Raw genomic sequence first — 19,478 nt, forward strand, 5'->3', positions numbered from 1 at the left:
AATGTCCTTTTCACGCTCGAAAAAGCATTCTAGCGCCAACATTGCGAAATCGGGCTGGATTTCGCGGCAACGCCCATGCACAGGGAGTCACATATCGTAACGCAAGGAGCTCCATCCGAGCACAAAGTTCCACAGGCGTGGCAGCCTAGCTCGTCGCGGGATCTCGCTGAGGCCGCGGAATCGGGAGTACTTGGATTTCAATTCTGACACTTTATGGGTTTAAAGTTGTAATAAACTTCTGATGCGAAAGGTGCATTGACATTTCCAAAGTCGTGCTTTAGATTTTAAATTCCGGAACTTTGTGGGCTTAATGTTGTTATAAACATTTGACCCCAAAGGTGCATTGACTATTCTTTGATCGGAACATACAAGGAGACAAGCCAAATGAACACGCTGCCTGACAAGTTGACAAAACACGCAGCGAGATACGATGAGACGAAGCGTTGTGGTGGTTCATTTGTGCCGTCGCAGTTGTGTCACATAAAAAAAAATATCATCATTATGTTTCACCTACGCCAAAGCATCCATGTCACGACACTAAAGTCAGTCAGGGTAACTACATTCTTATTTATTTTTTCTGTTTTGAATTTTATTCGTGAGGACACATTGAGCCTCCTAAATTTTTTTATTCTCGCTACTAATTAGGTATCCACAACACGCTAGACGAGTTAATCGAGGCCCAACGTCGATCTCAACTAGAGAGGCTTACTCTCACGGAAACGGGCCGCAGCATTCTAAACAAGCTTAATATAACCTACCACCGTCAACATGGAGATAAACACCCAATACCACGCGACATTCAGCAATGGATACACGCCGACCCTATTCCGAGAAACATGCACCCAGACTACAACAAAGAACGCAGGAAGGCACGAGCTACTTCCCTCATCAAAGCTTACGCCAACACCGCGGGCGTCACCTTCGTCGACGCAGCTGAGTACCAAGATGGACGGCGCTTTGCGGCGGTTACCACAGCAGGCGGCTTGCTCCGACATGCTGCCAGCATCATTACCAAAAATGCCGAGACGGCCGAGGAAGTGGCCATCGCCCTGGCCACTCTTGACCCAGCCTGTCACACCATAGTGAGCGATTCTCGCGCAGCAGTCAACAACTACATCAAAGGTCGCATTTCTCATCAATCACTCCGCATCTTACGACAAGCCCCGCATTCGTCTGAAAATCAGATCACCCTCGTCTGGATCCCAGCACACGCCGGCGTTGTCCACCCGCACCTCACCAACCTCAACGAGGTTACACACTCCGTAGCACGAGGACTAGTCAACCGTGCCGGAGACGGTGCAGGTGCACCCACAGGACGCGACCGCCTTACAAGATACAATGACCTTGTAAAGTCATTTTACCTCTCAAGAAGAACCTTCCCCACCCCTCACTGCAAGTTAAACAGGGCACAGGCAACCACCCTTCGCCTGTTACAGACAAATACATACCCCTCCCTCACACGCTATCACACTATATACCCCGACATCTACCCGAGCCAGACGTGCAAGGTCTGTAAAACTGAATCGGCAACACTCCCCCACATGCTGTGGGAGTGCAAACACCAATACCAAGACCTTAATCCCGTGACCCTCTCGTCGAGATGGCACGCCGCCCTGCGCAGCTCCCACCTCGACGACCAACTCTGGGCGACCCAGCAGGCCTACGAAGCGGCGAAGAGGCAAGACCTCGACGTCCCATCGTGGGAGGCCTAGGCCCAGCCGACAAAACTGCTGGTGCTTATTAAAGTTCACTCTCTCTCTCGCTACCCTACACGCGGGCTGCCACAGCCAGCCAGAGCGCATGCGTTTTTCTTGTGCTCCACCGAAACCACCGCGCGGCATACTTCGGTGCGCGTGTTGTTTTCTCTGGCCGAGTGAATTTTCGTCTGGCAGAGTTTTAGACGAGGTCGCGGGATTGAATCCCGGCCACGGCGGCCGCATTTCGATGAGGGCGAAATGCGAAAACACCCGTGTACTTAGACTTAGGTGCACGTTAAAGAACCCCAGGTGGTCTAAATTTTCGGAGTCCTCCACTACGGCGTGCCTCATAATCAGAAAGTGGTTTTGGCACGTAAAACCCCATAATGTATTTTTTAGACGCCTTTTGGCTAGCAGAAGAGAAAAGGAAACCATGGGCGCTCACCGCCATCACTGTGAAGACTTGACGGATTACACCGTGTTCGCTTGAGCGTAACCTCTCCGGAAAGTTTTGTCTCGCCGGCGTAAAATGCCGAGCCCTATGCGTATGGTTCTCGGTGGACCAAGCGTCTCACGTTTTCTTCGATATTCATTCGGTAGCTACATTAGGTGCCCAAAGTAGGCATTGGATTGTGGCCAACATACTCTCCTTTGCGTTTCTTTCTTTATTTCGATGCCCCCGCCCCACAAAATGAAAAAAAAATTGGTACATTGTTGCGGCGCAGCGAATTGTCGCATGGTGACAGTTTGTTACTTCTTTTGCGGAAAGTAATCGGCCACGGCACGCTTCGGTTGTCAAATACTATTATTATATTATTGTGATAGCAATTATATGAAGACTCCAGGAGCGTTCCTGCTGTCGCCGTCGCCCTCATGTTTCGTATGAAGTCTCAGGGCAATAACGCCGTGACCGCGCGCCGCATGCTGTATGTGCGAGTGAAAACGTGGGGAGGGGGGTGGAATGGGTGAGCCGACGATGGTGGCTCAGTCTTGCGTGCGCAAAGGAGCAAAGCGGGGAGCAAGCGCGCCGCCTTCCGTCGCACGCGATACATCGGATGGAGTGGATGGAATGGGGGCGGGATCTAGGATTCTTTGAATCGGTGATTGCGCTATATATTTATTTGCCTTGTTTGACGCATTATATAACGTGAGTTTTTCTTAGATACGTAGATATATTGGAGACTTATACGTATATTTAAATATCTTGTTACGAGGTTTTGTGTATACGTGCAGTGAACTTTCTTTCCAGTAACACCTTTTTGCCCTTTATCAAGCATTTGTATATTCCGTTGTATCTTCGCATTTCTAATGAACGAGGGCGAGTTAAATGAAAGTTAGTCTACCCACCCCGCGCAATAATGGTTCGGTTCATTATCGGCGAGGCATGCACTTAGCAAACAGGCATCTTTCATTTACAAAAGTGACACGCAGATGTGAGGGTAAATGCTCTATAATGCTCTCATACACTGGATATAACATGGTTGCGTGACGTAATGGATGCTTTAGAAGTTGAGCAGCGGGGTGCCGTTAATGTTTTGACAGCTGAAGGTGTTTCCCAAAAGGAAATTATTCGCCGTATGGCTGCCGTGTACGCTGAACATTGCATTTCATTGGCCACTGTGAAGCATTGGAGCAAAGGGCTGAAAAAGGACGTGAAAGTTCCAAAGACGATCCAAGACCGGGCCAAAGCCATCGTGCAACCACCCCCAATACATGTGCAAAAGTTGATGAGCTGATGAGACAAGAACGGAGGATAAACATTGATGAACTGGCAGAGCGTGTGAACATCAGTCGTGGTTCAGTTCACACAATAATTCATGTACATCTTGTTCATCGGCTCTTGTGTGCGCAATGGATGCCCAAGATTTTGAACCACCGTCAGAAGAAGGTTCTGCGCTGCCTCGAGTCATCTGATGCGGTATCACAATGAGGGTGACGACTTCTTGTCTGCAATTGTGATCGAGGATGAACCATGGTGCCACTACTAGGAGCCTTAAACACGACGGCAAAGCTTACAGTGGAAACATTCGAATTCACCACCGCCAAAGAAAGCAAAGGCCATCATTTCCGCCGGAAAGCTGTTTACTATTTTTTTTCGATCATTAAGGGCCATTACTGATAAAATTTTCTAAAGCCGGTGAGACTATCAATCGTTTCCGATATTGTGAAACGCCGGATCGGCTGCGTGCCGCAATCAAGAACAAATGACGTGGAAAATTGACGAATGGGGTCATCTTGTTCCACGACCTGGCTATGGTGTTGGGCTGCTACAGTAACCCAGCTCATAGAAACTATTCATGATTTTACTTCAGCTATTGACGCCCAAGAGCTAATTGACGTCATCTGCGTAGACTTTGCGAAAGCCTTCGACAAAGTTTCACACTGCAAATTACTTTTGAAGTTACATAAAGCAGGAATAAATTACACTATTCTAAAATGGATTGAAGCCTACCTACACAATCGCAAGCAGGATGTGCGTGCAGATGAGTTCTTGCCCCCTCCGTTAGAAGTGGTTTCTGGTGTCCTTTTAGGGTCCGTTTTAGTACCGTTGCTGTTCTTGGTTTATATTAATGACATTACAGAGATTGTCGTGTTCCCTGTGAAACTGAAGCTTTTTGCTGACGATTGTTTAATTTATTGTACGGTAACGCACATTGACGACCAAATCAGAATTAAGCGGGTTCTTCATTCCCTTCACCTTCGGTCTGAGAAATGGGACATGGAAATCAATTACAACAAATCGACTTTTACATATGTTACTAACAAGAAGAAAAGTGTGGCGCCATTCTTTGATAACATTGCAAGCAACAAACAAAGCAATGTAGATACATTCAAGAATTTATGAGTCACAATTTCACATAATTTAGACTGGCGTAAACATATCGATAACCTGTGCTCGACGGCTTCACAAAAACTGTATTCACTGAAGAAAAAGCTGAAACATGCAACGAAGGATGCCAAATTAATTGCTTATAAAACTCTGATATGTCCATCTTTAGAATACGCTTGTATTGTCTGGAGCCCCCCCCCCGAAAAAATTTAATAGAAAGACTTCAGAGAATGGCTGCTCGTTTAATTGCTGCAAGGTACCGAAGGACGGATTCGGTAACAACAATTCTGCGTTCGTGCGGGCTTGAGTTGCTGGAAACCCGAAGCAAAAAGCCAGACTTAAGATTTTTTTTCAGATCCTTGAAAGGCTTTTGAAGATAAAAAGGAAAAATACGCCCAGTTCCCTTCAAATCTTAGCTACAGAATAAACCACAGCAGAGCCGTCAAGCCTTGTAACACACGTGTTGATGTTTTTCGTTATTCGTTTTTCCCGGATGTTTTTGAAATGTGGAAAGCCTTACCTGATGTTGTAGATCAGACAGATGTGCACAAATTTGAATGCTTGATGGATATTTTGTATCGTGGGCACCCAACTTGATGCGATGAAATGTCAGATTTACTTGTGTTCTACTATTTTCCCTCCCTGTAACAACCCTCAAGCGAGGGTTAACAGTATCAATAAAAAAAAGAAAGAAACGAGCGTTTGACGTTGAACATGTACTGGAACTCTGTACCCTGAGAGCACGTGCTTTCAGCGGAAAGAGCCTGCTGACCAAGAAAACGCGTTAAAGAGCCAAAGAAAGCAATCCAGGCATAAATAAATAAATAAATAAATAAATAAATAAATAAATAAATATATAAAAGAGTAAATAAATAAATAAATAAATAAATAAATAAATAAATAAATAAAAAGATCTATCAAAATATTAACCAATCGGCCAAATGAAGCAGCTGATAGTTTGATATAAGGCGGTTTCGAAAGAAAATTTATTCAAAGTGCCGGTGCAGTCGCTGTATTCAAAATGTTTGCGAGAGTAGTCAGCGTACGGGTTAAAAAGGCAAATCGGGCAATAAAACTTGCCACATTTATCTACCGTGATGCAACAATACGTAAAGGCGGGTACAATCGGACGATTTTACTTATCATTGTTCTATCGTTGCTAAAAGCGACCGGTGGCGAAAATGGTTAATACGCTTGCCCTTCTTACACAACGTGCAGTTGTGGGCGGACCTTGCGTTGGATTCATGGTGTGATTATTTTCTAAAGCGCCTTGCGACAAATATGAGCTTCGCGCCTTCTTCAGAGCATCTCACTGCATGACTCGGTGCAGAACAGTTTCATATTTAAGGTAGTAAGGGAACTATGTCGCGGTGGTCGTCCGACCACTCTGGAAATCAGTTTGGACTATGATCTTCAAATTAAAGTTACATTCATAGTCCGAGGAACAAGGTCGCCTCTATTGGGAAATCCCTATTGCAGGTATTATTGGTCAGGGGAGTGCGCATATATATGGGTGCGTGCTCATTGAAGCATGTATGTATGCGTTTATGTATATATTCGCAATGCGAAAAATCATGCTCCTCTATTTCCATTCCCAACGGGCAGCGCGCCCTTCTGAGATAAGTTTCAGCAGTCTCGCGGTCAAGCACAAACATAAACTTTCAATCCAATTTTTATGAAAATCATAAAAATTATATTTGCAAAGCAAAAAATGAACGGGCACGAAACACACACACAAAAAAGTCTGAAGATGAAACAGATAGGATGCTAGAACATAAGAAAGCTTGCGCTTTACTTCGCACTGAGTGCGGAAGAGCATTTAAAAGTATAATTGTAGAAGAAACGATCTCAAGAAGCGACTTTGTGACGTCGCAAAGAGGACATCATGCCCAGTCATTTCATACTAAGTTTCCGGTCGCATCATTCCTGCATTCGTTCGGTTTGAAATCGACGAGACAATTTAAAACTTCCAGGAGTTTTGCTGCCACCACTGCTCCCACTCTTCCAGCTGGATGACTTGGAGATCTCCACGCTTCCGCTTTTGCACTTTTTGCGTAATATCCTCTGTAAGAGGGTTCGTTTCATGTGATCCATGGACATCCTGGATAAGTCTGAAGCGCGCCTGGTCACGATTCGTGCTTCTTCCACCACTGTCGTGCGTGGCAGGACCCGAATGACGAGAAGGGAGACGAAGAGGAAAAGCCCGGCAACGGCGAATATCAGGTCTTGGTGTCCGGCTGGTTTCAGGACGAGGGTCATTGCCGCGCACACGGCCGCGATACGCCCGAAGGCGAACGCCCAGCATGCGACACTGGCGCGCACTGCCGATGGAAAGAGTTCCAGGACGTAGGTGAAACAGTGTACAAAGATTACGTTAGAGACGCCCTTGGAGAGGACGAGTAAGGCCTTGCTGATCATGACGAATCCGGTACCCACCGCTGCACTCAGTGCGCATTGTATGAAGCCCGTCAACAGGAAGCAGAGGCTGAGCACTCTGACGAGTGCGACGCCGGTCATAAGGAAGTGCATCCCCGCGTACGTCGCCAGTGTGATGACAACCGTGAGGCACGGGATCCAGAATTCGTTATGCGGCGCCGTCAAAAAGGTGTCGAGGTAAAAAACAAAAGATATCGAGAAGCAAACGGCAAACATAGCCAATGCTCGAGGCCGGACGGAGCGATAGTCGACCAAGTCTTCCGTGTCCGCACCTTCGCGACTTGAGTGGATCTTGATCTGTACTCTCAGCTTTTCCACGAGACAGACCGTGACAGGAAGAGGGACATTGTTGGTTTCGGCAGCCTGCATCATGACTGCTTCGGCCGCGTCCAGTCGTCCTTTCGCGACGAGCCAACGGGGCGACTCCTGGGCGGTAAACAAAGCCGGGAGCAGGAGAGCCGTCGGGGCCAGGAACATCACCTGCTTCAGACGCCAGTCGATAACCACGGGTTTGACGATGAGAATCCAAACCTCACATAAAGTCAGGCCCAGCACCGCTACGAGGAGGACTTGCTGCGGCCTGTGCGCGTGCGTCATCACCTCGAACGGTATGAGACAGGTAAAAACAGTGTGTACCGCGACACTGGCCCCGGTAAGGAAGCGCACCACAGCGTAGGGCACGTAATTTGTTGCCGCGAAGGTGCACACCATGCAGGCCACTACCGCTGCGGCGGAGGATAGAAGCATAGCTCTCCTGCCAACGTAGTCCACGAAGGCTCCGGCCAACAGGAGGGAAACAATGGCGCCGGCGTTCTGCAGGGCGACAAGAGTGGCCGGAAGCAAGCGTTGTTCGCACACCATGTTCCAATAGCTCACCGCACTGGTCTCGACCGTCCGAACATCGTAGTCCCACTCTTCACAGGGCATGTCGCGTGGGTCGCTGGTGTCCTGGAAGCATCGGCTGTACCACTTCTCGGCCCCGGTTAGTACAGCGCCGCTCTTGCGATGCTCAGCGGAATCGATGTGGTCAGCGGGTGGCTTGCAGCGTTCGTAAATGCGGCAGCGGCTGAAGCGTCCATCGGGCTCGATTGGTATGGCAATATTCTTCCAATCGGCTGCAGAGATGTTGAAACCGGCGAGTGGCTTGCACCAATGGTCGGCTTCACCGGTGACGATGGAAATGACCGCGGTTTGGCAATTAGCCGAGAAGAGTCCCAAAAGAATGAGAAGCAGCATCCTCCGCTGGAAAGGGCCGTGACCAAAGGCTTCTTCGCAGTCAAATGACTCGCTTGTTCGGAGATCGGCGCCGACGAGTCGGTGGGGGAGAAGGACGTCCATCGCCAACTTCTCAGGTGTCGCTCTTCGGGTTTACTAGACTTGTACCGTATCCGAAGGGACGATTGCAGACGAGAGCTAGCGGTGCGGAGGGGTCGAAAGCAATACTTCTTCTTCTGCTTCTTCAGCACGCGCACTTCACGCTGTCACAGTGTCGCGCGACTTTGTACGGCGTTCGCATATCCGCTTACTACATGGCGAACAAAAATTGTTCATTTCGCTTCATCCTTTAATAATAATAATAATATTTGGGGTTTTACGTGCCAAAACCACTTTCTGATTATGAGGCACGCCGTAGTGGAGGACTCCGGAAATTTTGACCACTTGGGGTTCTTTAACGTGCACCTAAATCTAAGCACACGGGTGTTTTCGCATTTCGCCCCCATCGAAATGCGGCCGCCGTGGCCGGGATTCGATCCCGCGACCTCGTGCTCAGCAGCCCAACATCATAGCCACTGAGCAACCACGGCGGGTTAGCTTCATCCTTTAATAATGCGATTGCCACGTTTATAATAGTAGCCTTTTCTACTATTCTGGTAAGCTACAATCTAAAGGCTATCCTATGATTGTCTTAAAAAAATATCCGATGGAACTACTGTCACGATTAGCGCAGGCGTTCATGCGAATAACACTGAAGCAATCTAGGGGCGCGCTGCCTTGTCAAATGTAGTCGATTCGCCCAATTTTCTGGTACGGAGATTTTCACTGTCCTGTTGCTCAACGATCCACACTCAATGTGCGCTATCGTCCCATCCTTTTCATTTCACTACATTCTTCAGCCTCGATCGGCTGTTCATGATGCTGGATTTTCCGCTTCTCTGTAGGTTACTTGTAAAATTTTATGCGGCCGATATATAACACCTTGACTCTTCTTTTGTTTGTCTATCCGCGCACGTACACAGGAGGAGGTTCACGTACTTGGATTCACATTTGGATCTGCACATACGGAATGGACAAAGCGGACTGTTCGGGCACATACGCAGTGACACATGCCCAGTTGCACATATTCAGTGACCCAAGTTGTCTATTCTTGCACATAACTAGTGGCACATGCCAAATGGGCCAAGTGGTCTACTCCCAAATTTCTTATTCGGAGCAAGAACGAAATGGCACACATACCCAGCCACCAAGAGGGATGGGGGATCATTCCTAATGTGAAAAAGCAGATAGGCTGGCCGGAAAAGCTTGGTATGTGGCTAGCTACTCTGCGCAGGGAAAGGTAAGAAGGGTAAAGACCATGTTGACGTAAAGGACGATAGTTCCAGGCCGACATACTTAGAAGTGCCTGAAGTTCCCAAAGAGTGCTAAATGCAATAAATTACACTTTACAGAGGCCCATGTTGTTTACACTTGCACATACCCAATGGTACATGCCCATTACACATACTAACGGGTCAATTTGTCTATTAGGATACATTCTAAGTGGATACAATCGCTGGTGCCTTGCGTACCTTTCAGAATCGGCAAACCTATTCTTATCGCGAATGCAGTGTGAGTATACAAGGATCGGGGATAACGGAGACAACAGATAAAATCAGGGATAACATTCGAGAAAGTTGCTGTGCATGCATGGACGCGCGTCCTGCGCGGACCAGTGTGTTCAACTTTCCAACGGGTGAAATATGGTCCCCCGAAGAATCACAACCAGGTACGCGTGTCAATCTCCAAAGGCACAAGCTTGCGTGAAGGAGTGTAAATACGGACCTACATGCCTTAAATTGCTAGCGATAAAGTGCTAGAAATTCAAAAAGAATGTCAATCATGCTTGTGATGTGTCCGCGACAGCTCGTGTGGAACCCACGTCGCTCAGCACAGCACCCCCATGCTCTACCTGTTACACCACGCGCAACGACGCACCCGCTAAGCCACTGCAGCGGGTAACGTATTGTTTGGAACGTAAATAGACAGAGCAAGAGAGATCGATCAATCGAAGCTGAAGATGTTAGTCCTTCTGCACTGCAATGATAGTTACTGCTCTAAAATTGGCCTCAAAGATGAGGTATTCCTACGTCCATCTCATATTTAATCTCGCACTGGCCACCAATTGAAGGTCAGGTACTGGTAAGGCGATGCATCATGAGTGCTTGCTTTCACGCATTAGTACCACCGACCGATGGCGACTTGAACCACCTTCCTGTCGTCGTCGCTGTCATCTGCGACGCGAAAAATTTCAAGGTGGTTGCCAATGACTACGTACATACTCACCACTTCTCTCACTCCTGCCTCCTGCCTCCGGACTCTTAGAATATGCAGATAGATAGATAAATGAATGAACAAAATAAAATAAATAATAGATGAATCCTATTGATTCCGGTTTTAATAAGTAAAGAATGATGGCAGTGGCGTATTTTGTGCAACTTCAACGGGTATTTGAATCGTTCAATTTCCTCAACCTCGCTATTGCGTAATGCCACAGAGTTTCTTGAATTGTTTAAGTGGTCCTGTGCACGTATTCCACGGCAAAATCGTGATAAGGACGAGTCAGGAAGGGGGGGGGGGGAGGCGCAGCTGACGTGCGTGAGCGTCAACGAAATTTAACGCTGACCGGCGTCCTGCTTACCCAGAGATTAGATGGCCACGTGAGTCTAAGATGTCGCACAGGACGTGAAAGACGCTTTGAGGTGTCCACTGGCGAAGACTGGCAAGAACACACACACTTGCAATGCGCCTGCAGCAAATGATATGTTTTGGGTGATAAGGCGTTTCAAAGGGTCACTCGGTCACCGGCTCGGCGGCTTAGTGGCTACATGGTCGTCGTTATGGTGTTGAGAAAGAGGTCGCGAGTTCTATTTGGGACTGCGATGGCACCGCTTTGCGATGGGGGCGGAATGCGAAAACACTCGTGTGCTAAAATTTAGCTGCACGAAAACGAAACAAGTGAATATTAGTCTCGAGTCCACCTCCACCACTACGCGGTTGCCCCGTAGCCCGTTTGATGCTTTCAGCCGTAAACACAATCAATCAATCAATCAATCAATCAATCAATCAATCAATCAATCAATCAATCAATCAATCAATCAATCAATCAATCAATCAATCAATCAATCAATCAATCAATCAATCAATCAATCAATCAATTATTCGCTGCGAAGTGTACAAATCGGAACAAGAATTCGACCGCGATTGACAAGCCTTCTTTTCGCTGCATGAATTTACGCGCAAATGTTTGCAAACTTCTCAATAGACGAGTAACCTTCGTCCGGCCGGCATCTTTAACTAACATCTCACCCATAAAAGTGATTCGAATGCAGCACGTCGTTCCAGTGGGAACCGGTTGCCTCCGGTAGTCTTCGGTCTCTGCGCTCGACGTAGCTTTACGCGGAAAGCGGTACGGAGGGAAAAGCCGTCGCGTTACCGGTATTCCTTGTCGAGGGTGTAGCTCAGATGGTAGAGCGCTCGCTTAGCATGCGAGAGGTACTGGGATCGATACCCAGCACCTCCAAAGAATTATTTTTTTTGTTTTTCTAATTCTGAGAGAAATTGCGTACTTCGGTTAAAATGTAATGGAACATTAAAGGATATGCTGCCACGAAATTTTTACGTGATAGCAATAAGGGCCCCGTGTCGCGGAAAATCAGATGTCGGCGTCGGCGGCGTGGTCCGTGAGAGAAAAATCATCGCGAACCACGCACACCGCTTCACGCAGGCCCTTCGTGTGACGCAGAGGGTTTACTGAACTGATTGAATTGATTGAATTGATTGAATTTCTCAAAGTAAAATGTCTCAGAAAACTCGTAAAGTACGACTTGCCCTGACACGCTGTCACCTACTTTGTGGAGGCATGACTTCAACAAAGTGTTCGTTAGGCTAGACAGAGCAATGCCACTCTTAATCAACTGGGGGCGACTAGAACGAAAGTCCAGGATTGTTTTATTTTATCTAGGCTGTTACTCCCAGCTTGGGACGGTCAGTGACATCTTTACAAAACCAGTACCCCCAACTTTTTCTTGACATTTTCCCGCTAAGGCATCCAGCTGTTGTTGAACATGAGCAGGGCTAATTTCCGTGAAAAGCAAGCATTAAGCAAGCACTCCCAATTTTGCGTCGTCCATCCTCGATGTGTTGTTGTGTATACAGTGGCAACCATTATGGCTGTATAGATGGATGATACGTGCTGCATACTACTGTCCACATTCTGAGGCGATAAAGACTAAGACACAGGGGAAGAGCGCGCAGAAGAGCAACCCTGAAAAAAGTCCAAGATTCTCATTAGAGTAACCTATTAAGCTTGGGAAGAGAAAGAAACATACACGTAGTGTTTACACGCGCACAATAATACAATATACACAACTCAGTGCTAATTCTCACTTATTTTCCAGCTTTTTGCTTCGGCGTTTGACCAAAGCCGAAAGCACCGTACGAAGAAGCTGCCTTGATTCAGTGTCTGCTACTAGGAACAGAAAGCGCTGTCCAACCGTGATGGACTACATGGTACATGCAGTAACTCGTGTGCAAGAGATCCGCCCCGGTTTATTTCCCTTTATTGCCCCAGAAAGCAGATCGCGAGTATAATGGCATCAATATACAATCAAGCGTGAATGCATTCAGAACTGAATGACGCAGTTCCTGTGTTTTCTTCACCTTACCGGTGAAATAATAATTGGCTATGTAAATGCAGACGTATATAATCCGTGAGGAAAAGCGTACGCAGCCACGTAACCCACGTAATTATTGATCTGCTTCTTCAGCTTCACCGCAGGACGGACCGCGGCAGGAGGCGGGAAATTGTTGGTCATGGCCGCCTGCATCATGACTGCTTTGGCCGCGTCCAGCCTTCCATTGTCGACTAGCCATCGCGATGATTCCCGTGCGGCAGACAATGGAGGGAGCAGGACAGCCATTGGTGCTAGGAAGATGACCTGCTTCAGGCGCCAGTCGGTGACCACGGGTTGGACGATGACGATCCAAATCTCACATAACGTCAGGCCTAGAACCACCAGGAGGAGGAGATGGTGCAGCCTGTGCGCGTAACTCATTACCTCGAACTGCATGAAACTGGTAAAAATTGTGTGTGCGGCAACATTGGCCCCGGTAAGAAGGCTGACCACAGCGTAACGCACGTAATCTGTCGCGGCGAAGGCCGCTACCACTACTGTAGAAGCCAAAAGCATGGCTCTCCTGCCGACATAGTCTACGAAGGTTCCGGTCAGGACAAGGGAAACGATGGCACCGGCGTTCTGCAGGGCGACAAGGGTGGCCGGCAGCAAACGTTGGTCGCACACCATGTTCCAAGAGCTCACCGCGCTAGTCTCGGCCGTCCGAACGTCGTAGTTCCACTCTTCACAGGGCACGTCGCGTGGGTCGCTGGTGTCCTGTAAACATCGGTTGTACCACTCGTCAGCCCCGGTTTTTACAACGCCGCTCTTCCGGTGCTCAGTGGAATCGCCGTGGTCAGCGGATGGCTCGCAGCGTTCGTAAATGCGGCAGCGGCTGAAGCGTCCATCGGCCTCGATCGGTATGGCAATATTCTTCCAATCGGCTGCAGAGATGTTGAAACCGGCGAGCGGCTTGCACCAATGGTCGACGTCACCGGTGACGAGGGAAATCACCATGGTTTGGCAATTAGCCGAGACGATTCCCGGAAGAATGAGGACGAGCATCATCCTCTGGAAAGGGCCGTGACCAAAGGCTTTCTCGCAGTCAAACGACTCACTTGTTCGGAGATCGGCGCCGGCCAGTCCTTGGCGGAGGACGACGTGTATCGCCTCGTTCTCAGTTGTCGCGCTTCAGGTTTAGTAGTCCTGGAGAAGAATTGCTGACGAGAGCCAGTTTTGCGGACCTGCCGAAAAGAAGGCTTCTTCTTCTTCAGCGCGTGCTCCTCAGGTTGTCGCAGTGTCGCGGGCCCTTGTACGGCGTCAGCTTTTTTGGTTACTGTTTAGCCAACAAATATTGGTAATCAAGTCTTAACCTTTATTAATGCGATTACAAAGTTTGGACTACTTATGCCCGTACGGGTTGCTGCTATCTAAACGCTGTTTCATGACTCACTTAAAAAACATCCAACGGAAAGCTTACGAGGAATGATGTCGACGTTAACAAAAATCGAACTGAAGCAATCTAGTGAACTATCTTATTGTCACGCTGTTCCATTAAGTATAGCCATATTGCTCAATTTTTTGTTAACGACATTTTGTTCCCGTTTTTCTAGCTCAACGCGTATTGCTCAATGCATGCTGCAGATGGTCGAATTCTGTTAATTTCATTCATTCATTCATTCATTCATTCATTCATTCATTCATTCATTCATTCATTCATTCATTCATTCATTCATTCATTCATTCATTCATTCATTCAAATAACTTTATTCAGTGCCCTGCGATATGGTGGGGTGGGCCTGGACCGTGCCTAGGTTTCGGCCAAGGGTTGTTGGCCCTTGGTGGCTTCCTCGGCTCACTGGACTGTCCAGAGTTGGTGCTGCAAGTCTGAGCTGAGCAACGCGGACTCTCAGCGCGCGCGGAGGATATCGCTGTTTGAGGCTGCATCACCGTTATCCTGTATTACAGCCGTAAATTCCTATAGGATATGCTCCAGGGTGGCTCTAGAGTTGCAATGTCTGCACTTGTCCGTTGGGTATAAGTCTGGGTGAATTACAGTCCTTTCTCCACATTGAGCTGTTCTTGGTGTCGGCTTTTTCACTTGTCTGTAGATGACTTCTTCAATTATATGTTGCCGATTTCACTTGTCTCTTTTTCTGCGTGGCTATTTGGGACTCTACCCAGTGGCGCATACCCATAATAGAGTATGGGTACTTTACATTTGCAGTTGCACATACCTATAAAGAGAGGTGTCCGGCAAGGAGCCCCAATCTCTGCAATGTTCTACACGGCATGCTTAGAAGTATCAAGCGACTATAGTTGGATGGCTCAGGAGTGAGGATCAACCCGAATATCTCTGCAACTTTCGGTTTGGAGGTGGCATTGTCCTGTTCAACAACACTGCGGACGGACTACAACAAATTATTGAGTATGTTAACCAATACAATTTAAACGTGGAGCTGAAGATTGATATGCAGAAGACAAAGGTAATGTTCAATAGCCTGGCCAGAGAACAAGAATTCGTCATTTCCACTCAGCCTCTTGAGTCTGTGCAGGAGTATGTTTACCTTGGTCATTTAGTAATTACTAATAATTCTCATGATGATAAAGAAATTTACAGAATAAAGATGGGTTGGAGCGGATATGGCAGGTATTAGGAAATACTGACCGGGAGCTTACCACAGTGGTAGAAAAGCGTGCAATCATTGCATTATACCAGCGCCAGCATATGGGAAAGAAATTTGGCAGCCCACAAAGAAAGTCGTGAAAATGTTTGGGACCGCGCAAAGAGCAATGGAACTAAAATGTTAGGTGTGACGCTAATAGCCAGAAGGGAAAAGTGTGAATCAGACAGCAAACGGGGACTGCCGATATTATAATCGACATTAACAGAATAAATGATTGGTCTGAGCAGGCCATGTAAGGCGTAGGATAGATAACGAATGGACCATTAGAGAGTTACAGAATGGGTGCCAAGGGAAGGGAAGCGCAGTCGAGGACGTCAGAAAATTAGCTCAGGTGACGAAATGAGCAAATCTGCAATTGAGAGTTGGAATCAGCTAGAGCACGACATGGGTAATTGGAGATCGCTGGGAGGCCTTCGTCCTGCAGTGGACACGAAAAAAAAAGATAGGCTGAGGATGATACCGAATGGCCTAAGTGGTTTATTTGGCAGCTACTCCTTCACCTATGTTGTTCCAAGTTGTCTATTAGGCAACACACCCAGTGACACGTACATCCAGTGGCTCAAGGGACAGAACATTTCTAATTTGATAAAAGCACAGAGACCTCCCGCAAAAAGTTTGCTACTCTGAGTCGATAACAGAAAAAGAGCAAGGACCAAGTTGAAGTGAAAGAGGCTAAATACGGATCGACGACATACCCAGAATGTCGGGGAAGTTATCTGATGCCAAACAGACGGATGGGCATCCTGAGCGAGAACCTAATGACCTCTTAAATAGCCACTACCATAGGAAAAAAAAGGATTTACGGAAATTTTAAGTCCCGATGAATCGACGCCTACAAATGATCATTCTGATGCTTCTTTTATTTAGCATTTTTCACTGGAGATTTACAAGAAGGAGTAGAAGAAGACGACAGTAATCGAAATTGTTGCGTATTTACCAAATTCTTCTGTCGAATATCTATATAAATCTATTATCTGCATAGATCTGGTACGGCGCCCTCCTCCTTATTGACGTGAAGATGAGTCGATAGAAAACTTCTTGTCATGCCGCGATTTCTCTTGATTAAGAAAGCCTACTTGAGTGGGATAATTTCACGATGCGGGATCAAATCTGGTCTTTCTCGCAATTATATATTTGAAAGCCTCCTCCCTGGGACGATATCATACGGATGTTGCAGCTATTGCAAGGTTCATAAGTAAACCAGGACGACTTGCTTGCTAAATTCTTGAATTCTTAAAATCTACATTTATCCTCTTTTTTGATATATTGAAAATTTCTCATTAGTGTTTCGCTTTAGACTCAACTAATTATATTAAAGTGTTCCTATATTCTTGGTCAATCATCCATAGTTAGTATGAGGCACTCGTAGAAGAAACTCAACAAACACTCGCGTTTATACTTTGTTTAGTCATGTGGCCTCAGTAGTTCGCGACTACAGCCTCGATTACACATGAAGAAAGACGCGTAGAGGCCGCGCAAACGCTCTTTTCTGCTCAAGGGCAAACACTGCCACTCAAGAGGCAACTTCGCACTGCGTCCCACGTGCCAGGCCTAAATTATCCCGTTACTCGGCCACGTTGCTGTGCAGTCCAGAGAGGCCGGTAGACATGATGACACCGTGCCGTCGATAGCTCAGTTGGTAGAGCGGTGGACTGTAAAGGTTTCATCCCAAGCGGACATCCATAGGTCGCTGGTTCGTTCGACGGACGTTATGTATTTTTTCTTTCTTGATAATCCTGCAGAATTTCGTTTTGCCGTTGTGTACCAATAAAAAAAATCTGTTCGTGTCGAACAAACACAGGTGCTTTGAGCAGAAATGCTGTTGCTTGTTATACAGGGTGTTTCAGAGAACACCTTCAAAATTTTGTAAAGGTTTCCTGTGGCAGATAGTAAAATTCTAGCTCATGAGTTGGTAAGCTCGTAGAGGTGGGCATTATGTGAACAAATGAATATTAACGTAATTATAAAGTGAACTAATTATGTTTTGAACTAATTACCTTACCGCAGAAGTTGCAATTTACTCATTCTAACCGTGTTGTTCGTAAAGCGGTTCCAGTTGGAACAAATTCTCAGGATGACAACCTTTTCGAGAGGTTGTCATCCAGATACTTTTGTGCTTGAATGCAAATAAAGCACGTTTTGACAAGGAAGTAACTGGAACGGGGGCCCAATGCTTTTCTCCGCAATGTTTGAGAATGAATATCTCGAAACTGGTGTCATACTGAGAATTCGTTCTAAGTGGATCCGCCTTGCAAAGTCCCCGGCTATAATCTGTAAATTGCAATATGGACAATGACGTAATCAGTTAAAAGTTAATTAGTTAACTTCTGTTATTTAGTCGTATATGCATTTCAATTTCTTGTGCAAGTAGTGTCCGCCAGTTTGAGTAGACTAACTAATGAACAAGAATTTTATTTTATGGCACAGGAACCCTTTAGAAAGTTCTTTAGGAGCCGTGAAACAACGGAATTGGTGCCAAGGGAATGAAAACGCAACCGTAGACCGCAGAGGACGACTTTTCAATGAAGTTCATCCCATGGACGACACAGCGTACAAACTCATACACACAGTATCGACATAACGTCACCTATCATGTACATTGCTGCAACTGCGTATATATAACGTCAACACATTTAGCAATAATGCGAGCGTCCACGTCAGAAAGAAAAAGAAAAAGAAGTTTGCGTCCACTGGATACCAGGTTGCGTCGTATCTGCATAATGTTTTTCCCACATTCAATCGACGGGAGTATAATTATTACTGCCGCCCAACATGGCAGACTGGACACGAGTAGCCTCAAAACGGCCCAGAACGCATTTGAAATACCGAATTAACCATAAGGGGGTTCGTAGAGTGCCCTTTGCCTCCTTGACCTTGAGTGACCTGCGCAAAAAACATAACCTATTGCGACGCCTTGAGGATAGGCCCAGTGTACTGTTCTCATGCGGTAGTGCGTGCCAAACACGTGGTCTCTTAGTTTTGGTAACAGACTTGTGCTCCCTGCGAAAACCTTCGCTAAAGCTACTGCGCGTCTCCCTGTTTAAAGTATTAAGAGAAAATACTGACATGTGCGAGAAGAAAGGCAGAGCAGCAATTGCAGCTTACTATAACCAACCTTGATATTAATAAGCCTCTACAGACTGAGCAATAACATTTGTTTTCGGCGTAATAATCAATGGTGTAGCAATCAACAGCATGTAGTGTAAATTCGCATCGGCTTAAGAGAGGCTGCGTGCTTCCAAGATGATTTTCATTGACTTTGTATAGTGGTATGTTCTCTGAAGGTCACGGTAAATTTCTGTGTGCAACTTTACACGTGTAGTCTGCGTGCAGATACAGGGAACGACTGTAGACAGCTGCTCCGTCCGAGTATCTCTCTTTTTCCAGTGCGGAGATAAACGTGACGCAGAATAAGAGGCTGTGCGAGCTCGCCTAAAATAAGTCTGAAGTTTTCAGCTCTAGCATTAAAATTCAAACCAAGTCAGTCATTAATGCTTGATAAGACAGGAAGTGTGCCGAAACTGAATGGCGCCAACACATTGAAATTCTTGCAACAGATCCCTGCGACGTCTTGGGTTTTGCAAGCTTCCGGTAGGTCTGTGTTAACTGCCAGTCGATAAAAAATAACAATACCTGCTCTGTACTTTCAGTCTAAGCGAGGATAACTGGATCTGGCGGCCTCTTGGGAACTCTTACCTTGTGAACTTATCCAAGTGCGTGGAAATAAACTGAAATTCCTGACGTGACGAAGATGTGATCCACGTGGCGGAATTTAAAAACTGAGAGTTTATTCATTTTCTCAACGGATAATCAGCCTCATTAAGCCGTAGAGATGCAAAAGATGTCCGTATCACAGGCTAATAGTCCGTACCGAGTAGTGCTTCTCTTAACGGAATGCTTGCAGTAAAATTATTTACCCCCCCCCCCCCCTTCCTATTAAATTTAGAGCTCAACTTCA

At 46.7% G+C, this 19,478-nt stretch overlaps 1 long non-coding RNA gene and 1 other non-coding gene across 2 annotated transcripts in view; one reads left to right on the forward strand and one right to left on the reverse strand.

The window, feature by feature from the left end:
- Positions 1 to 19,478, reverse strand: part of LOC139050486 (uncharacterized) — a 70,403-nt gene that overhangs the window by 6,947 nt on the left and 43,978 nt on the right. The gene's annotated exons all lie outside the window — the stretch shown is intronic.
- Positions 11,668 to 11,740, forward strand: TRNAA-AGC (transfer RNA alanine (anticodon AGC)). The gene has a single exon. It is a non-coding gene; the product is annotated as a tRNA-Ala (tRNA).

Source organism: Dermacentor albipictus, chromosome 10 (genome assembly GCF_038994185.2).
Source record: "Dermacentor albipictus isolate Rhodes 1998 colony chromosome 10, USDA_Dalb.pri_finalv2, whole genome shotgun sequence".
Classification (NCBI taxonomy): domain Eukaryota; kingdom Metazoa; phylum Arthropoda; class Arachnida; order Ixodida; family Ixodidae; genus Dermacentor; species Dermacentor albipictus.